Here is a 19,585-nt window from a genome sequence, read left to right on the forward strand (position 1 = left end):
GCATTCTGGTAACCTTGAGGCTCATTGTGATTCTGCTTCCGAGTAGGTTGACTGGCATTGTGGGCTCCTTGATTTCCTTATGAGAAAATTGGATGTTGACGCCATCCTTGATTTCCTCGATTGAAATTATCCACAAAGTTAATGGACTCATGGTTGGTTGGGCATTTGCTATCGTGATAATTTCCTTGGCATAACAGACATGTTAAGCTAGTTGCTTTCATTTCCTTCACCTCAGTGGATCATTCTAAATTTTTTAGCATATTGGTGATAGTTGAGAGTTGAGCGGACATCGAATCTTTGGTATCTAACTCAAATGCTCCAGGTGCTCTCCTCCCACTTCCAAGTCTTGAAGAAGGAAACTGATAATCGTTGTTAGCAATTCTGTCCAAGATAGCAAACTCCTCAGTAGGTGATTTATCCAGCAATGTCCCATTTACCGAGGCATCCAGTAACATTCTCGTAGGTGCATTGACTCCATTATAGAACATGACTACTTGAGTCCAATCATGAAAACCATGATCTGAACACTTTCAAAGCAAACTCTTATAACGGTCCCAACATTCATACATGGATTCATCGTCGTCCTGAAGAAAAGATGCTATGGCATTCCATAGCTGCGTATTCATGATCGGTGGGTTGTACCTCAATAAGAAACTCTTACAAAGATCAACCCATGATTCCATCGAACCGGACGGTACTCCACTTAACCAAGCCCTTGCTCAGTCACGCAATGAATACAGAAATAACTTTAATTTCAGAACATCTTCATGCACTCCTTCTTGGCGAAAAAAAACACAAACTTCCAGAAAATTTCGAATATGTTGCATGGCATCTTCAATTGGCATACCCCCAAACTCCCCAATAGAATTCAATATGTTGAACATGACTGGTTTCAGCTCGAAATTTCCAGCTTGAATTTCGGGTGCCACAATCCCAGGATTCATATCATCTAGCATTGGATTTAAATGATCATGAATAACACGCGGCCTACCAACATGTTCAGCATTGTCTAATGTCGCGGCATTCTGATTTCCGTCATCCTGACCAATGCCTTGGTTTCCAATCTGATACATACTTTCTCGAGCGCGTTGAGCACGTCTCCTTTGTCTAAAGAGTCTTTCAATCTCAGGTTCTATTAGCTCCAAAGGCTCTTCAGAATTTCTTCTAGGCATACATTAAACAAACCTGAAAAATAAAACAAAAATATCAAGTAAACTATTCACGAATACAAATACAAAACAAAATATAAGATGCTTTGGAGAAACTAAATAACTTCAGGCTGCCAATCTCTGGCAACGGTCCCAAAAACTTGTTGCTTGTTGTGAGTACTATAAAATTAAACGCAAATAATGTGCAAGTATACACAATCGCTCAAGTAATACAGTGATGAGTGAGTATCGTCTCCACAGGGATTGGGTGAAATTACAAAAGTGTAACCAAAGCAAAGCACTAATCTATCTATATATAGTTAGTCTTGATATATACAAATGTCATAGTAAATGAAAAGTGTATAAAGGTGGAAGTGGATGAATGGTTTGAAGATGGAAATGCAGTGGCAAGATAAGATGTTTAGTATTGAAAATAGTCTGATGTCGAAGCAATGAAAAATGGTAAAAACAGTGAATAAACAGCAAATAAAATGATAAGAAGATAATCCTCACGTGACAAGCTTCCGATGGAATGAATGGTAGGGATTGATTTAAGGATGCTAAACTTATTTCTCAGGTAGATATATGATATCTAATCTTTGCTCACTCGACAGGGTTTTCTTAAAGTGTTCCTGCTATCTCTAGTCAAATGAGCCTAACATAATAGGATGCTAAGGCATCTGCTCTCACTAAACGAACCTGGCAGCCTACATTATTGATAAAAACACCCTTTTTGTCGTTGAAATCCTCTTAGTCTCTCTAGAGCACTAAGGGATTAGGATATAGTATTCCAAGGCCAGTTCAAAGCCCCTTGAAAACACTATGGCCCATTGCTTATGAGGATCTTGTCTTGTGTTTCTCTCGAATACTACAAGTATTTTTAGCTTAGGTTTCTCTCGAACACCTAACCTTCATCTAAGAAATGGACACTCTCATACCTCTTACAAGCCTAGATGGTGAAGTATTCATAAGAAAAAAAATAAATAACCAAGATAAACATAAATATACCATTAAAAATAAAGTTTAAACAACCATTAAAACAACCACCACCAAATAAGTTAGTTTATGGTTGGGTTCGAAATATCCACAAAATAAATCATGAAAATATTCGTTCCAATAACCCAAGAATAATATAAAAATAACAGCAAAAGGGAAGTGAGAAGAAGCCCTCGACGTGCGCCACCGGAGGTATCCTTGGCCACCACGAACCACCTTAGCTCGCTAGCTCCTCTAAGACTTAGCTCGCCACTCCTTGAAGCTTTATCAACGGAGGAAAACCCAAGAAAGAAGAAGGAAAAATAAAAATATGATTTTTCTGATATGCTCTGCTTTATGCGTGTGCTTGTGTTTCTCCCCTCTCTCCAATGAGGTGTCATATATAATAAAACTATCTAGGGGTAATTATGAGGTTGTTGGGTGCAAAATACCCCTCATACCCCTAGAATCACACCATAAGCGTGAACCTTATCCTCCAAGTGGCAGTGGTCCTCTGGCAGGCGGTTACAGCAATCATTTCACATGCAGAGCCAGCTATCCTCGTACAGATGTATCTTTTTATCCTTTTCGGTGCCATAAATGCCAAGGCATTTCAATTTGCTTCAGCAACTTGTGATGTCACAGTATTGCTTCCCAAAGAGTCATTTTGTTTGCTGTTCCCTGCACACCACAAACAACTGCACCGTTCTCTCATGCAGCACCATTAAGAAATAAAATAGCAATACCACCACAAATGCAACTATATGCAACTACATGATCCTAAAATGACTAAAATGGGCTTTTAAACAAACAATAACTTAAGTGAAAAAGCCTTAAAAGTAGTCTTTTTAGGAAGTTAACAACAATACAATTATTAGTGAGGCACTCATCTCGTAAGCTCAGCGTTCAAAATGTGTTTCTGTGTGTAGGTTCTTAAGAGGCCGTCCGTGGAGCATTATCATCATCAAATATTCCAACACAATCGAGGAATCATATTACGTCTTGATTTATATTAGAGGGCATGTAATACTATAGACCCTTTCTGTGTCCAAACATAACTCTATTTCGATTTAAACTCAATGTATTTATTTGGATGATTTGTGAGATCCCCCATATTTTGTAAACCTTGATTATTATGTTTTGTTTTATTTACCTTGGATGAATTTTACATGGTGTTTTACAGTTGTTTTAAAAGAAAATTTTTAGGTTAGACACTTCGATGGTCTCGTGTGACATTATAATCCATTGATCTTCTGGTCGAACAAGATTAAAGTATAACATTTAAAGGTATCAGGGCATCATATTTAGTCATTCCTAGGACCCGTGGGTTAGAGTTAGTCAGCGTCTATACATATATATGCCTCTAGAGAGTCAAGAGTACTACAATGATTGGAATAACGATAATAACTTCCATTGTTTCTAATTTCAAAGAAAACTCATGGAAGTCGATCCAGTGTATAGTTAGGACGGTAGAGACGAAAACCATGCATCCCTAACAGTCAACATCAGTGACAAGTTCATCTCGGATATAGAGCAATAGAATATACCCGTAGACGTCGGGATTGAGGATGTGACCTTTTTAGGGACCCTACCTCAGCACTTAGGCATATAGTTAAAGTCATACCCAACCCCTCAGTCGTACCACCTCCCCCACCAGCACCTTTAGCCTAGTCAGTTGTAGTGCCCAAAAAGTCCCCAGTAAAGAGGCTCTATAGATATAAGACCAATGAGTTCTTCGATTCAGGGGATGACGATCCTATAATAGTATACCAGTGGCTTAGGGAGACTCTTCGCACCCTCCGATAGTTGCACCTTACCCAAGAATGTAAGCTTGAGTATGTCACCACCCTGCTCAAGGGTGACACCATAAATTGGTGAGAGACCATAGAGATGGAGCTGAAGCAAGAGACCATCTTGCAAGATTTTCCTAGTATAGTTTCGTACAAAATACATCGGTGAGGCTCACGTCGATAACTTGAGAGAGCAATTCCTACACTTGACCCAAGAGGATCGGACTGTAATGAAGTACTAGATAGATTTCCTTAGGTTGAGCATATATGCTCCAGATTTAGTGTCGACAGAGCAGCACCACTATCATAGGTTTAAAAAGGGCCCACACCTTGACATCCTATCACATCTTGCAGCTGACCCTACAGGAGGATCAGATACTCTAGTGAGTCTGTAGGATAGTCTAGGAGAGTTACTAAGCTAGCCAAACCATTGTAGACTCTAACCAAGATGGAAAAAGATAACCAGAGTTTATGAAAACCCCCAGTAGTGTATTAAATGAGAACTAGACAGAGTTCGGATCAAAGGGGTAGATACGAGTCTAGGAAAAGACCCCTGACCTTAGTCTTTGGTGCTAGTGCCAGTGATTCAACGAGATTCTTCACTCACCATATTTGTATTTAGTGTGGGATGAGACGCCTAGGGACTTTTTAATAGGGAGCTAGTGATTGTTTCAACTACGAATCATTAGATCACTTCATCTAAGACTGTCTATGGACTTAGAGATCGACTTCAGTAATGACCCAGAGTTCAGCGCCACTCGTGTAGAGGGGTCGAGGGCCAGTGAGATGTGGTAGTACTATGTCTAGATAGTAGAGTAGAGGGATAACTAGATCAATGGTCAATGCAGTATTAAGGGTAGCCTCCAAATAGTATGTGGTGAGAGCCCGGGAGGAGTGCAATATAGTAAACATGATATCAAGTACATTCACAGTATTCTCCATTCCATTTTCTGCATTGATAGATCCCAGTTCCACCCATTCTTACATCTACTCTGAGCTAGTTCAAGAGATAGAAATCTCATCCGAAGACTTAAAGATAGGAGTTCGAGTATCGAGCATTCTAGGTCCAGATGTTCTAACAAACAAGATTCACCAGAGATGACCAGTAAAAATTCAAGGTCAGACCTTCCTAGAACACTTAATAGAGTTACCCTTTCAAGAGTTCAACATGATCCTAGGTATGGACTGGTAATCCGAGCACAACGCCAGTTAGAAATGTAAAGTCAGGTAGCTTAAGATTAGAGCAGAGGATGGAACCAAGTTAGTGATGACCAGTAATAAGTTAGGTCGATCGAGGATCGTGTCAGCCATAAAATCTCAACAGATGATCGATCATGGATGTGATACCTTTTTGGCTCATGTGTTCGACACATAAATTTAGTTCCAACACTTGAGGATATTCAAGCAGTGCAAGATTTCCCCAATGTGTTCCTAAAAGAGTTGTATGGTTTACCGCTCGACCTTGAATTGAAGTCTGGCATTGAGGTAATGCCAAGTTTAGCTCCAGTTTTCATTGTTCTCTATCGCATAGCACCGATAGAGCTAAATGTGTTAAAGGCCCAGATTTAGGAGTTATAAGTGAAGGGCTTCATTCGACTGAGAATATCTCATGGGGAGCGTCGTTCTTGTTTTTCAATAAGAATGATGGATCGATGAGGTTGTGCATCGACTATAAGTAGTTGAACAAGTTAACCATTAAGAACCATTACCCACTTCCAAGGATAGACGATCTCTTCGACAAGCTGAAGGGAGCTTATTTGTTGTCCAAGATCGAATTGCGATCAGGTTAAATGTAACACCCCAACCCGTATCCAACCCGGATACGAATCCGAGGTGTCATATTGATCTTTTTAAAACATGTACTTGTATAAAATAGTGAGTAATTTAAAACTTTTATAACATATAAATAACTAATTTACATAAAATACATTTTCATTAATACAAAACCAATCAGAGCGTGTATATTTCACTTATTTATTTACATATAACTATTCAAAACATTTATAAAACTGTTCATAGCTTAAACAAGATATTCTTTTGAAAACATGCCAACTAGAACTTTATATACTAAAATACATATTATTCACATCTTTTCTTATCTGACCTTTAGTAAGGAGAACTGACATGTCTTGCTCCACATTGCTCTTTACTCTTCTCGAAACCTACGTGTAAATCACTTACACGCTAAGTCAAAGACTTAGTGAGGCATATAAACATATAAGGTAAACGGTAACTAATAATCATACCTAAACAATTACTACTATCATTTCATATCACTCTACTTTTACATGTAACAAATATATGCACATATGTCATTATCATTCATATCTCTTATCTCATGTTCCTATGATCTCTTATGTCCATATCATAACATATACCATAACCAATTGTACATATACATATCATGTCATGTAAACCATATATACTATCATAAAACGTACACCCAAGCAAATATTATCATCTTCATTTTTTCTTATTTTATCAATATCATTGATTCCTTTCATCATATGGTCTTATAAGTTACCATTTGTACAATCAATATCACACATGAAATTCCACAAGGAAACAAACATATTATCATATCATTATTAATAATCTATTTAATAGCCCATGATACACATGTGAGAACTAAAGATATGCGAGTACTAAAGGTTGTGCACTAATGCTGTCACCACAGCTCATATAATTGCACCGAAGTGCCACATATAATTGCACCGGAGTGCCGCATAGAAGCACCGTAGTGCTATAATAATGTCCATAAGGACCACATATCATTCTTTAAGAATCATATACATATACTAGGGATCAAGTATGTGTCTCACCAGACTTCACACATGTTCCAAAGAATACATATATGTCCCAAAGGACCACATATCATTCCTTAAGAATATACATATGCCAAGGATCAAGTATGTGTCTCACCAGACTTCACACATGTTCCAAGAATACATATATATCCCGAAGGACCACATAGACCCTCGCTCTTGGCATGCCAACTATACCCTAGCTCTCATGACACATAATGGGCATTATCTTTTATCCTTTTACATATTCATGTAACCATATCATATATATAAGCTCATGGTTTCATTCACATATACATGTAATCACGTAGTTTATGTCAATTCTCATATGAGTTCATATTCATATAAACATATGATTCACCTCATGTATCACATATATTCTCTTTCATATGGCTCATACATTTCTCATGTGTTCATATGACATGTAAATCATTGTCATCTTATCATGTTATCACATAAACATATCATCTTACAATACATACAAAAACACATCAATACCTATATTCACATATACCTATCATTTCATTATCCTTATTATTATTCTTATCATCACCATTAATCTCTTTTACTTACCATATTCATATCAATAACACATATACTCATGCACACATATAAATCATAACAAATACATACTTTTATGAATTCATGTTTTTCACTATTGGAAATAGACTTATCATAAGTCTTATTTTCCCTTGAACCTCATATACTAGAAAATGTGCACTCACCTTAGCCTTGTTTGCTTTGAATCAATCTTAATCCTTAGATTGTTCCGGAACAAGCTTTATTCTATATCTACATCATAATAATACATTGATACATATAAGTATACTAATTGATATCTTCTAAATTGTCACTTCTTAGGGTAAAAGAAAAGCCCATTTCATCTTTTAATAAAGGTATGCATCGATGCACTACTAATGTATCGGTGCATAAAATGTATTCGATATTGTATTATTACTGGGATGCATCGATGCACTACTTATGCATCAATGCACTACTTGCATTCGATGTATTTAAATTAAAAGAGTGCAACGATGCACTACCTGTGCATCGATACACCTTCAAACAATTTCTTGGTTTTAACCTTGATGCATCGATGCACAATGAATATGCATCGATGCACTCTACCCAAAATCCTCTTTTTGAACCCGAAAATTCATTCATTTTGGATTAAATCCTTCATATTTGATCCTCTTTTCATTCACTCTAGTACACATACTTAAACCAATCTATACTCATATATTTCATCTTAAACCTAAAAATCATATCTTCCATATGCAATTCAATAATTACATCAATTTTGTAACATGTTTCAAATCCAATTCTATTACTTCATATCTCTTACTTAGATTGATAACAAGTCAAATCCAACTTTCAATTCTTGTTATGAACTCTATTCTAATATTTCATTCAAGAACCTCTAACCTTTAATCTTCTCTATCTCCTTTATCTTTTGATCTTAAGATAACTTAAGCTTTCCCTAAACTTAGTTATCATCTAATGATCAAAACCCAACTTTTAATTCAACAAATAACCAACTAATTAAGAAACTCACCTTTGAGCTGGAGCTTCACGCACAAAGAAGAAAGGAGGAGAAGAGAATTCTGTAAACATTGTTTTTGGTTTCCTACACTCCCACGTGTATATATATATATATATCCCCACTATCACATTTTTAATTCCTTAAAATACTTCCAAATAAATCATTGAACTAATCCATTCTTCTACTTTAGTCACCAAATTCTGAAACTTTACAATTTGATCATTAACCCATAGTTTGGGATGTTACATTATTACCAACAGAAAGTCAAGCACATTAATGTAAAAAAACAACTTTCAGGATAAGATACTGTCATTATGAGTTCTTGGTAATGCTATTTGGACTCATCAATGCCCCGGCGGCATTCATGGACTTGTTGAATCAACTTTTTTACCCATACCTAGATAATTTCTTAGTGGTTTTTATAGACAATATCCTTGTGTTCTCCTTATCAGAGGAGGAGCATGACCAACATCTCTCTATCATTCTTAAGATACTCTGAGATTGTCACTTGTATGGTAAGTTTGAGCAGTGCGAGTTTTGATTACTAGAGGTTTCATTTCTAGGTCATGTCGTGTTAGTACACTGTATATGAGTCGACCCTCAAAAGATTCAGGAAATAGTTTAATGAAAGCCACCTAAGAATGTGTCAGATGTACGTAGTTTCCTAAGTTTAGCTAGGTACTACAAATGGTTCATTAAAGGCTTCTCAATGATAGCTGCTCCGCTGAACAAATTGATTTAGAATGGAGCCCCCTTGTGTGGGATGGGAAGCAATAGTAGAACTTCGAACAGTTAAAGACCAGCTTAACCCAATCGGAGTCGGTAAGGACTTCATATTTTTCAATAACGATTCATTGAATGGTCTTATATACGTCTTGATAAAAGAATGTAAGGTCATAGCTTATACTTCACATCAGTATAAACCTCATGAGCGTAATTACTCTACCCATGACCTTGAGTTAGCAGTGGTGTTTGCCTTGAAGATTTGGTGGCAGTACTTGTTCAGTGAGAAATATCATATCTTCACCGATCAAAAGAGTCTCAAGTACCTACTCACTCAGTAGGAGCTGAACTTGAGGCAATAAAGGTGGGTTGAGTTTCTTAAGGACTACGATTGTATAATAAACTATCATCAACGTAAAGGAAATATTGTGGAATACACCTTGAGTAGGAAGTTGATGTCAGAGTTGAGAGCTCTCCTAGCACGGTTGAGCTTATCTAGTGAATATAGTTTATTAACAGAGTTGCAAGTCAACTGAGTTACTAGATGAGACGAAGAGATTATAGAGTTCAAATAATCAGCTAAAAGCTCGAGTTAAGCCAGTTTGACAAGGCAAAGTATCAAATTTTGAGTTGCATGATGGTGGTGTATTGTATTTTAGGGGTTGATTATGCTTACCCGTAGATGTTGAGTTGCGTAGTTAGATATATCATGATGTGTATTATATTCCACTCTCAGTTCATCCTAGAAGTAACAAGATGTACAAGGAACTTCGACGATTATATTGGTGGTTGGGTATGAAAAGGGAAGTGTTAGAGTTTGTCGCTAGGTGCTCAGTGTATCAGCATGTTAAAGTGGAACATAAGGTTCCCTTAGGATTACTTCAACCCATTCAGATTCCAATAAAAATGGGACAGAGTAACCATAAACTTCATGACCGGGTTACCCATGACCAAATAGAGACATGACACAGTTTAGGTCATAGTAGATCGTATGACCAAATCAGCTCACATCCTCCCAGTTATGATGGACTATACCTCGGAGAGGTTAGCTCAATTGTACATCCGTGAGATAGTGAGGTTGCTTGGGGTACTAATTTCCATCATATCCAACAGAGATCCTCGATTCACTTCTCCATTTTGGAAAGCCCTTTATGAATCCCTTGGCACCAAACTACTATAGCTTTTCATCCTCAGACAGACAACTAGTCAGAACGTGTCATATATATCTTATAGGACATACTTAGGTGCACCATCATGGACCTTAAAGGTAGCTGGGAGAACCACTTATCATTAGTGGAGTTCACGTACAATAAAAGTTCCCAATCGAGCATTTAGATGGCTCTGTATGAGGCCTTGTATGGGCCTAAGTGTAGAACTCCATTATGTTGGATAGAGCTCAGTGAGGGTAAGATTATAGGTCCAGACTTAATAAGAGAAATCGAGGAAAATGTCTGATTGATTCAAAGTCAATTAAGGGAAGCTTCAAATATAAAAAGATCTTATATAGATTTAAAACGCAAGGTTATAGAGTTTTAATGAGGGACAAAGTATTCCTAAAGGTTTCCAATAGAAGAAAGTGTTTCTCTTAAGACACAAGGGAAAGCTAACCCTGAACTTCAAAGGGCCTTTTAAGTTATTAGCAAGAGTTAGACCAGTAACTTACCTGTTAGCCTTAACACAAGAGTTTGAGCGTATTCACAATATGTTCCATATATCCATGCTTAGGAGATATTGTTTCGATCCTTCACATGTCATGCCTTTAGAGCAGATCGAGGTGAGACCAAACATGACCGATGAGGAGAAATGGATCAAAATCTTAGTAAGAGAAATTAAGGAACTAAGAAACAAGATGATTCCTTTAGTGAAGGTGTTGTATAGGAACCATGGCATTGAGAAAGTGACTTGGGAAACCGATTATGATATATAACTTCAGTACCCTCACCTCTTCTTTCTAGGTAAATTTTGAGGACGAAATTTCGTTCTAGGAGGGAAAAATTGTAATTCCCTAAATCTTGGGTTAGTAGTTTTGGGTTAACCCAAGTGAGCTTTAGAATAAATCCATTAGCATTATAGGAAGATTTAGACCAAGTGTGCTTTGGGTTTGGGCTTGGGCTTGGGCTTGTTTGGAGCCTAATGGATGTTAAAAGGGGCATTTTAACCTTTAAGTAAAATAGGGAGGACTATGAGTGCAATAATCCCTTAAAATTTTTAAAAGGTTGAATTTCTTTAATTGTGGTGAGGTCACATGCCTGATATCTCTTTTTCCTCTCCATTTCTTTGTCATTTTCCTTCTCCCAAACACACTATCTTCTCTCTTTGTTCTTTCTTCAAGTTGGTATAGCAAGAGATGATAACTTGGTAAGCTAGCAAGCTTAATTTAAGATTCTAAAAGTAAGAATCATAAATCTCTCATCCCAACTTCATTTCAAGCTCTCAATGGCAAGTTTTGGTTAAGTATACCAAATATAGGTTTAGTGGGGGTTTAGAATCATAAGAGGAACCAACTCATTTTTTAGGATTTAAAGCCTTAGAAATGGTTTATAATCTCCTCTTAACCCTTAAATCAAGAAAGTAACTCAAGTGTTTGATTTTTTCCTAGTGAGGGAAGCTAGAGAAAGCTCCAAGGTTAAGAGAAAGGAAAAAACTCACTCTTCGTTGAACAATGGGATTTTCAGCAGCTTAGGAATCCCAAATAACTCACTTTTAACTCAACTCTACTACATTGTAGGTCATTATGTGAGTTTGTTAGCTTGCATGAGTCATGAAGCATGTTCATGGTAGATTTCAGTGTTTGGGTGTTATTAGCATGTTTACAGACTTAATATAATCCATATTATCATACATAACACTCTAATAATATTTAGGGAACTTAATAGGACTTTTGGGAGTGTTAAAGAGGCGTTTTCATTCCCAAAATAGGGTATTTCTAAGCACGAGTATCGATACTAGAAGAACAGTACCAATGTTGTTCTTTAGATCTTAAAAATAAAGGGATTTTTGTGTTAGAATTATTGATACTCATGCAATGGGTATCGATATTGTAGGTGAGGTACTGATACTCATAAGGTGGTTTCGATACCAAGTTCACTTGGCAGATTCTAGTAACCATTTTCGGTATCGGTACTCATGGGTAGTACTGATACTAAGGGTAGAGTATCGATACTAGAGTATCGATACTCCCTAATAGGTGTATCAATACTTAGGTATTTTTCAAAACATTGAAGCCAAAGTTGGTATCGATATTTAGGATGGTATCGATGCCACCGACCAGAAGTATCTATACTCAAGTTAGAGTATCGATACCCCTATTGAGCAAGTAATTTCTAGGAGTCCACCTAAGAACACTCTTATTGCACTGGCTATCGGCGCTAAGAGGCCAGAATAAAAAGTAAAGCCAAAGTTGGATGCTATAGCATCCAACACTCCAGTCACTAATGCTACTGTGGAAAAATCCATATCAACGTCAGCTATTTAGAAAAGGAAGAGTTTGATGAAGGCCAAAACAATGGCGAAGCGTCTTCGTTTCAACATTTTTAACCCCAGAAAGAGCCCAAGGAAACCCACTTGGGGGAGTTCTACTTCCCTTTCTCATGTTTTAGTTTATTGAGCTAGTTTTTGCTTTGTGTTTTGGTTGTTGCATGCATTAGGGACAATGCATCCCTTAGGCTTTGTTAGTTAAATATTTCATTTAGGAATATAGCTTTGCATATAGGAATTGTATTTGAAATGTCATAATAATAATTTTGTAGAAATCAGTAAAGTTTTTAAGGGAATTTTAGTGATGCCCGATGATGAAAACTATTTAGTGTGAAATGCTATGGGGATGCTGTAGAATCTTATTGAAATTAGAACGCTTAGGAATAATTTTCACACTCTAGGTGTATATCTTCAACACTTAGATAATTTAGAAATTATTATGTTGTGCTCTTATCTTTATTAGATGCTATAGATATATTTGCTAAGAACAATTAGAGAGCTTTAGGAAATAAGTTGGGTAATGCTGGTAATAGCTCCAACATAGTGTGTTAAATAAGTTGAAAATCCAGAATTGGTAGAGGAATATTGATGTAACATTGAAAATCTTTAACAGGGTAGGTGTAGATTTTTCTAACTTAGCTAAGTATTGAATAGATACACCCAAAATTGCACAAATTACACTCTGAGGATTCTGATTTTGATTAGATAAAATTGTATTCCCTAATTCGAGAATATATCTATGCTATACAACATTGGCTGAGAGCTGAAAAAGAAACTTACCTACTTAGTTGATTTCATGAAGCTATTATGTGGCATTACTCTTTATGTATTTCATGCATTTTTGCTTGAGGGCAAGCAAATATCTAGGTTTGGGGGTGTGATAACTCTCCAAAAGAGTTATCTTTAGTAGCCTTTTTCACCTAAGTTTAGTTTGAACTTGAGTATTTTTAGGAGCATTTTAGGAACATATTTGTTTAATTTTACATATTTTGCATACTAAGAATTTAGTGGGTTGTATAGGGTTGAATTTGAATTTTATTGCTACAAAACTGTAGCACTGATGTTGTAGTATTGTAGGGGATGCTGAGTGGTTACTGTAGTAGTTAATGAATCACCAGACGATTAGTAGAACTTTATGGAAAAGGACAACTAGTTTGGGCAACTGTCAATGGGCTGGAAACCACCTAAAACGTGGAAGCATTCCATTGGAGGATGAAAAATTCCTCAAGACTATAAATGGGAGTACTTTGTAAGCTAAAGGACGATTGGAAAACCATTTTAAAAAGTATTCATTTCCATATTATTTCGTCATATGCCATGGAAGCTTAAGCCCCCTATCAGGGACTGCTGTAACATAAGGAGAGCTCGCTGAGTATCATCAGTATTGAGCATATCACCATTCGAAACTTACTATTCGAGAGAGGGAGTGACTTTGGATGTTTTTTAAAACTTTGTGGATAATATTTTGGATTGATTACTTTATGTTTTGTTTTGCTACTACTATTATGTGTTATTTGCTTTATGATTACTATTAGAAATAGTAGTAATTAAATGTATGGTATTTTGATTAATTTTATAGAAATAGAGTTTATTGATTTGTTGTACACTTTTGATAGCATTGGTATTGCTGAGCAGTAATGTGTATGTTGAAAACCGTGCAACCAATTGTTTAGCTTTGTTAATACTTTGAATCCCTTAATTAATGAGAGTAGTTCAAAGGGTTTTAATCATTGTTAATCACATAAAAGTAGCATTCTTTGTTTACTTAAAGTGTGATTTTCATAATAACATTCCACGCGATTCGATAGCTGATTTAACACTCTCTGTAGTGCTGCAACATGACATGGTTTCTTATACTCTAATTTTATTTCACTTAAATAGCATATTTTTCATACCAATAATTTCTTTAAAGCTTAGACTCTAATGAAGAAAATTTTTCTCCCTGTGGATACGATACTCGTAGCTCTTTGAGCTACCATTTATTACTTGGACATTAATGTATACTTGCACTTAAGCTATAGCATTTACACAGGATTAGGACCCAATAACGCTAGAACGACATGAAATAAAACTACAAGTGAGAATAGTTATAAACTCATAACAACTAGAAATAATAACAGTTAGGATGACATAAAACTAACCTTGCTTAATGCTCGATACACAATTAGGACACCCGAGTTACTTTAGTAGATACGATCGTAAAGTTGGATATCTCAATTAGTGCCAAGGCACTTCAACCACTCGCTGGGCACAAATGCCCCAAGACTCGACGGAGTAAGTTGGTCGGGTGTACGTTTTTTATGCATCTTTGTATCTCACCCCAGATACCCGAGGGTATTTAGAAGGCTAGTGGGGTGTGTGAGCTCCAAGATGCAGAACTCTCAGCCAGACCAAGATACCTATTTCAACGTTCGGAATGTGTTTCCTTTGTAGGTTCTTTCGAGGGCGTCCATGGAGCGTTATGGTCATAAGATATTCCAGCACAACCGAGGCATCAAAGTACGTATTGATTTGTACTATTGTAGATCCTTTCTGTATACAGTTGTAACTTTATTTTGGTTTGAATTCAGTGTATTTAATTGAATGATTTGTGAGCTCCCCCGTATTTTCTAAACTTTGATTATTACGTTTTATTTCATTTACCTTGGATTAATTTTACATGGTATTTTACAGTTGTTTTAAAAGAATTTTTGGATTAGCTACTTCGGTGGTCCCTTGTGACATTGTACTCCATTGATATCTGAGTCGGACTGAATTAGGGTGTTATAATTTGACTTTTGTAATTGTTGAAAGACTTACATCAACAGTGAAATTTTCAGTCACCCCATACTGTGACAACTTGTCAGCATACAATTAGTTGAGAATCCATTTTTATGCAACAATAAATATGTGGAGGTGCATTACCACTTTATTATAGACAACAAGCTAAAAAGTTTATCTCGTCAGTTTGACATAAAAGTTGATGTTAAATGGGAGTGTTCAAATATAAACACCAATATATTTAATAGTTAATTAAGTTTATATTTTAGTTTTATCAATGTTAATAATTTTATTTTTAAGCTTTAATTGTGATGTAATGTTGTGATAATGCCTACATAAGAAAATTTTATGCTATCTTTCAAAATACAATAAAATAAATCAAGTGTTGAGTTTTTCATTTGATTCTTTCCTTCTTCCTTCTAATGTTGAGTCTTTGTTGACCTGTAATATTAAAATAGTAATTATATATTTACATTCTCATGCAATCATACTCTGATGTTCAAACATCATCTTAAGAGTACATTTATATATTTGCTATGAAATTCTTTTTTTAAAAAAACGATATTTTCAATGTAATTGAATTTGAGTGTAATTATATTTTAAGTTAAATTAGGTGTAATTATGGACACCAAATATATTTTTCAATTCTTAAGAGTATGACTGAGAATTAATGTAATTACAAGTACAACTGTATCTTATTTTTTATAGATATTTTTATTAATAGTTAATGTATTATGATTTATTATTATTATTAAAATTTTATAATAAATAACTATAGTTATATATAGGATGGGCATTGGAACTGAAATCGACCCGATCGGGTTGGATTTTTTTAAGAAAAAATGAGTTCGGATTAGGTTCGGATTTATGGTGAAAAAAAACTGACCCGACCCAAAAAATAATATGAAAACACCTTATATATTTGGGGATAATTTCAAGAATACCCCTCTTTATATTACTTTTTTCAATTAAGTCCCTATTTATTAAATAAAATTAATAATCTTATATTATTTTGGGTCGGGTCGGGTCGGAGTCAGGTTTTATCTCAAAAGTCGGTTCGAGTTTTGGGTCAGATGGAATTACTTTAAACTTGAGTCGGGTATCGGGTGGAGGTATAAAATTTTCAGATCGGGTTGACCAGAAACCTGACCCAACCCGACCCATGTCCACCCCTAGTTATATATATACACTTTTTCCATTCAACATTAACCTTATATACATATAACAGCTTAATTATTTATTTTGATAGAAGGTACTAGTTTTGTTTAAAATAAAAACACCCTGAATTATAATAAAGATTACAATCATAATTAGCACACAATACAAACCTGAATTGACACAAAAATTAGTCACTTAAAATCTCATAAGGGTCATACAATGAAAGATTAAAACCCAACAAAGAAATTCGAATAAAGATAGATACAAACATATATGATTACATAGACAAACAAACCACAAAATGAGATCATGCTATTGAAAGACCATCGACAACGACAAATCAAACTCGAGCGATGTGAAAATCTATCCACAAACATAAATCGAATATCCAAACCCAATTCGATGGTCCAATACAAATAAACAAGATAATATAAAAATGACATCTTGATCATTCGTGGTGATACCAAATCAACTCTTAGAAAAATAAATAAATAAATAAAAGTTGTCAAACAACCAAAAAATGTGTCAAAAAGGCAAAAAAAACTTACCAAACAAGTAGACTTATTGAAAATTAAAAAAAAACAAAAGAACGTAAATATGAGATATACAAAAGAAAATGGAAAATAAATAATACCAAAAATCGACAATCTACATTAAAGTTAATGTTTCCGTTGATCAACGAAGATAAAAAGAAAAATGAATGAGCTGTACACCAACGAGGGAAACTATGTTTTTTTTGTTTTTTTTGGTTTTTTTTCCAATCTATTTATTTATTTTCGCGTGAAGTTTATATACATATTTTTAACCTCATATATATAATACCATTTTTTCAATAAATTTTATTATTTTAATACTAACTTAAATATTTATAAAATGTTTTAAGCTTTATGAGATTTTTCTGTATAATAATTAATTTATAATCTATATAATTATAATTTATAACTGAGCAGCGAAACTGACACTGCTGTTGGGAGAAACTTTTTGCTTCTCTACGCTGATAGCTATGGAAACGTAGGTGTGCGTTTGTGTTTCACTCATGATTGTTTAACTGCTGATTTAGTTATTTGAATTGCATTGGCATGGGCACGACCCTCCTAAACCTGCAGTTTATTGCATGGGAGAAACCGGAGTTCGACCGGGTGTGCGTAAACACAAACGGTGCTGTTGTTGGCGTTCTACCTCGTAGCGCTGCAGGAGGATCCATCCGGGGCTGTGATGGAGACTGGATAATTGGGTTTACAAGTCCCACTAGCTACTGCTCCGCTTTACAAGCTGAACATTGCATGGGCCATGAAAAGATAATCCTTCAATCGGATTGTCTTAAGGCGGTGATCGGCGAGAATGATTCTGTCGAGCACTGCTCCTTGGCTCGGGCCACCCGAAGACTACTACGGAAGAGTTGGGCAATACATGTTCAATGGATTCCACTAGAAACTAACAATGTCGGAGATAAACACTGTCTGAATCCTAAAATAACTTGGTTGTGGTTTCAGTGTCTCATTATTCTTTTGAATTTGGAAATTAGGAGAAGGTTGCGAATCCATTGTTTGAGAAGCGTCCAAAGCAGTTTGGTATCGGAGGGGCACTCCCTCCAAAGAAGGATCTGCATCGATTTGTGAAGTGGCCGAAGATGGTTCGCATTCAAAGGAAAAAGAGGATCCTTAAGCAGAGGTTGAAGGTCCCACCGACATTGAACCAGTTTACCAAGACCCTTGATAAGAACCTTGGTATGCGATCAAATCTTCAGTTATTTCTATTTATTTACCTGTAAGCATGCTTTTTTATGTGTTTGTTCTACTATCTTTTGCTATCATTTCATTCTTTTAGCCTCTTTCATCCCTTTTCTATTCAGCTTCACACCCCTTTCCGGTTTCAGCTTAGTTATTTTATGTCCAATTGCAGCAACAAGTCTTTTCAAGTTGCTCCTCAAGTACAGGCCAGAAGACAAGGCGGCCAAGAAGGAACGTCTCCTGTAAAAGGCCCAGACCGAGGCTGATGGGAAAGCTCCCGAGTCTAAGAAACCAATTGTTGTGAAATATGGACTTAACCATGTTACCTACCTTATCGAACAGGTTTTACTCTAGTTTCTTTATATTCATCAGTTTAGCTAGTATAATACTGTTTGTTTTCTTTTGCGAAGTTGTCAAAACATTGATCTGTTATTCTATCTACCTGTAGAACAAGGCACAGTTGGTTGTTATTGCTCATGATGTGGACCCCATAGAGTTGGTAGTCTGGCTTCCTGCTTTGTGCAGAAAGATGGAGGTCCCATACTGCATAGTCAAGGGGAAATCACGTTTGGGATCGGTAATTGTCTTTTAGACTTGTGCGTTTTCTTCGAATTGTAGAGTTAATAAAGTAGGTCACTTATATGTGGTTATACCACTGCAGATTGTCCACAAGAAAACTGCATCTGTCTTGTGTTTGACCACAGTTAAGAACGAGGATAAGTTGGATTTCAGCAAAATCCTCGAGGCCATCAAGGTAAGGATCACATCCAAAGTATTTTCAAATTGATTTCGATTTAAGTTATGTACCTACCATATAATAACCGTGTAATGTATGCTTTAGGCGAACTTCAACGTCAAGTACGACGAATACAGGAAGAAGTGGGGAGGCGGTATCATGGGGTCGAAATCTCAAGCCAGAACGAAGGCAAAGGAAAAGCTTCTTGCAAAGGAAAAGCTTCTTGCAAAGGAAGCCGGACAAAGGATGACTTAAGACCATCATTTTTTACTTACAGAGGTTCCTTTAGTTATCAACTCTTATTATCTAAATTCACTCCTTTGATCGAGGAATATTCATATCGTCTCTAGTTCAACTTTCAATACACCGAGGAGCTGCTGTTTCTTACCAAGTTTTGTGCCATTTTAATGAGTTATCAGTTAATTCCGATCAATCATTTATAGGGATGGTAATTTAATCCGAATTTGACGGATTCTAACCCGACTTGAGAGATTCATTTTTTTTTAAAAAAAATCAGGTTTGGGTCAGATTGGATTTTTTTAAAGGAGTGAGGTTGGATTATGGTGGAGGATAAAAAAAGTTTGATCCAACTCTGTTATAATTTTGTTAAATAAATTTATGAATAATTTTCATAATATCCCCTGTATCAATTGGTTTCTAATTAAATCTTTATTATACACTAGGTCGATTTAGATTAGATTTATATTTTAAAAATTTGGATCGTAATTAGGTGTGCGGTAT

At 35.8% G+C, this 19,585-nt stretch overlaps 1 pseudogene; it reads left to right on the forward strand.

The window, feature by feature from the left end:
* The first annotated feature begins 9,003 nt into the window (after positions 1-9,003).
* Positions 9,004-19,148, forward strand: LOC120158756 (annotated as a pseudogene).
* Positions 19,149-19,585: the final 437 nt, after the last annotated feature.

The sequence above is a fragment of the Hibiscus syriacus genome, unplaced genomic scaffold (genome assembly GCF_006381635.1).
Source record: "Hibiscus syriacus cultivar Baekdansim isolate YM2019G1 unplaced genomic scaffold, ASM638163v2 tig00111330_pilon, whole genome shotgun sequence".
Classification (NCBI taxonomy): Eukaryota; Viridiplantae; Streptophyta; class Magnoliopsida; order Malvales; family Malvaceae; genus Hibiscus; species Hibiscus syriacus.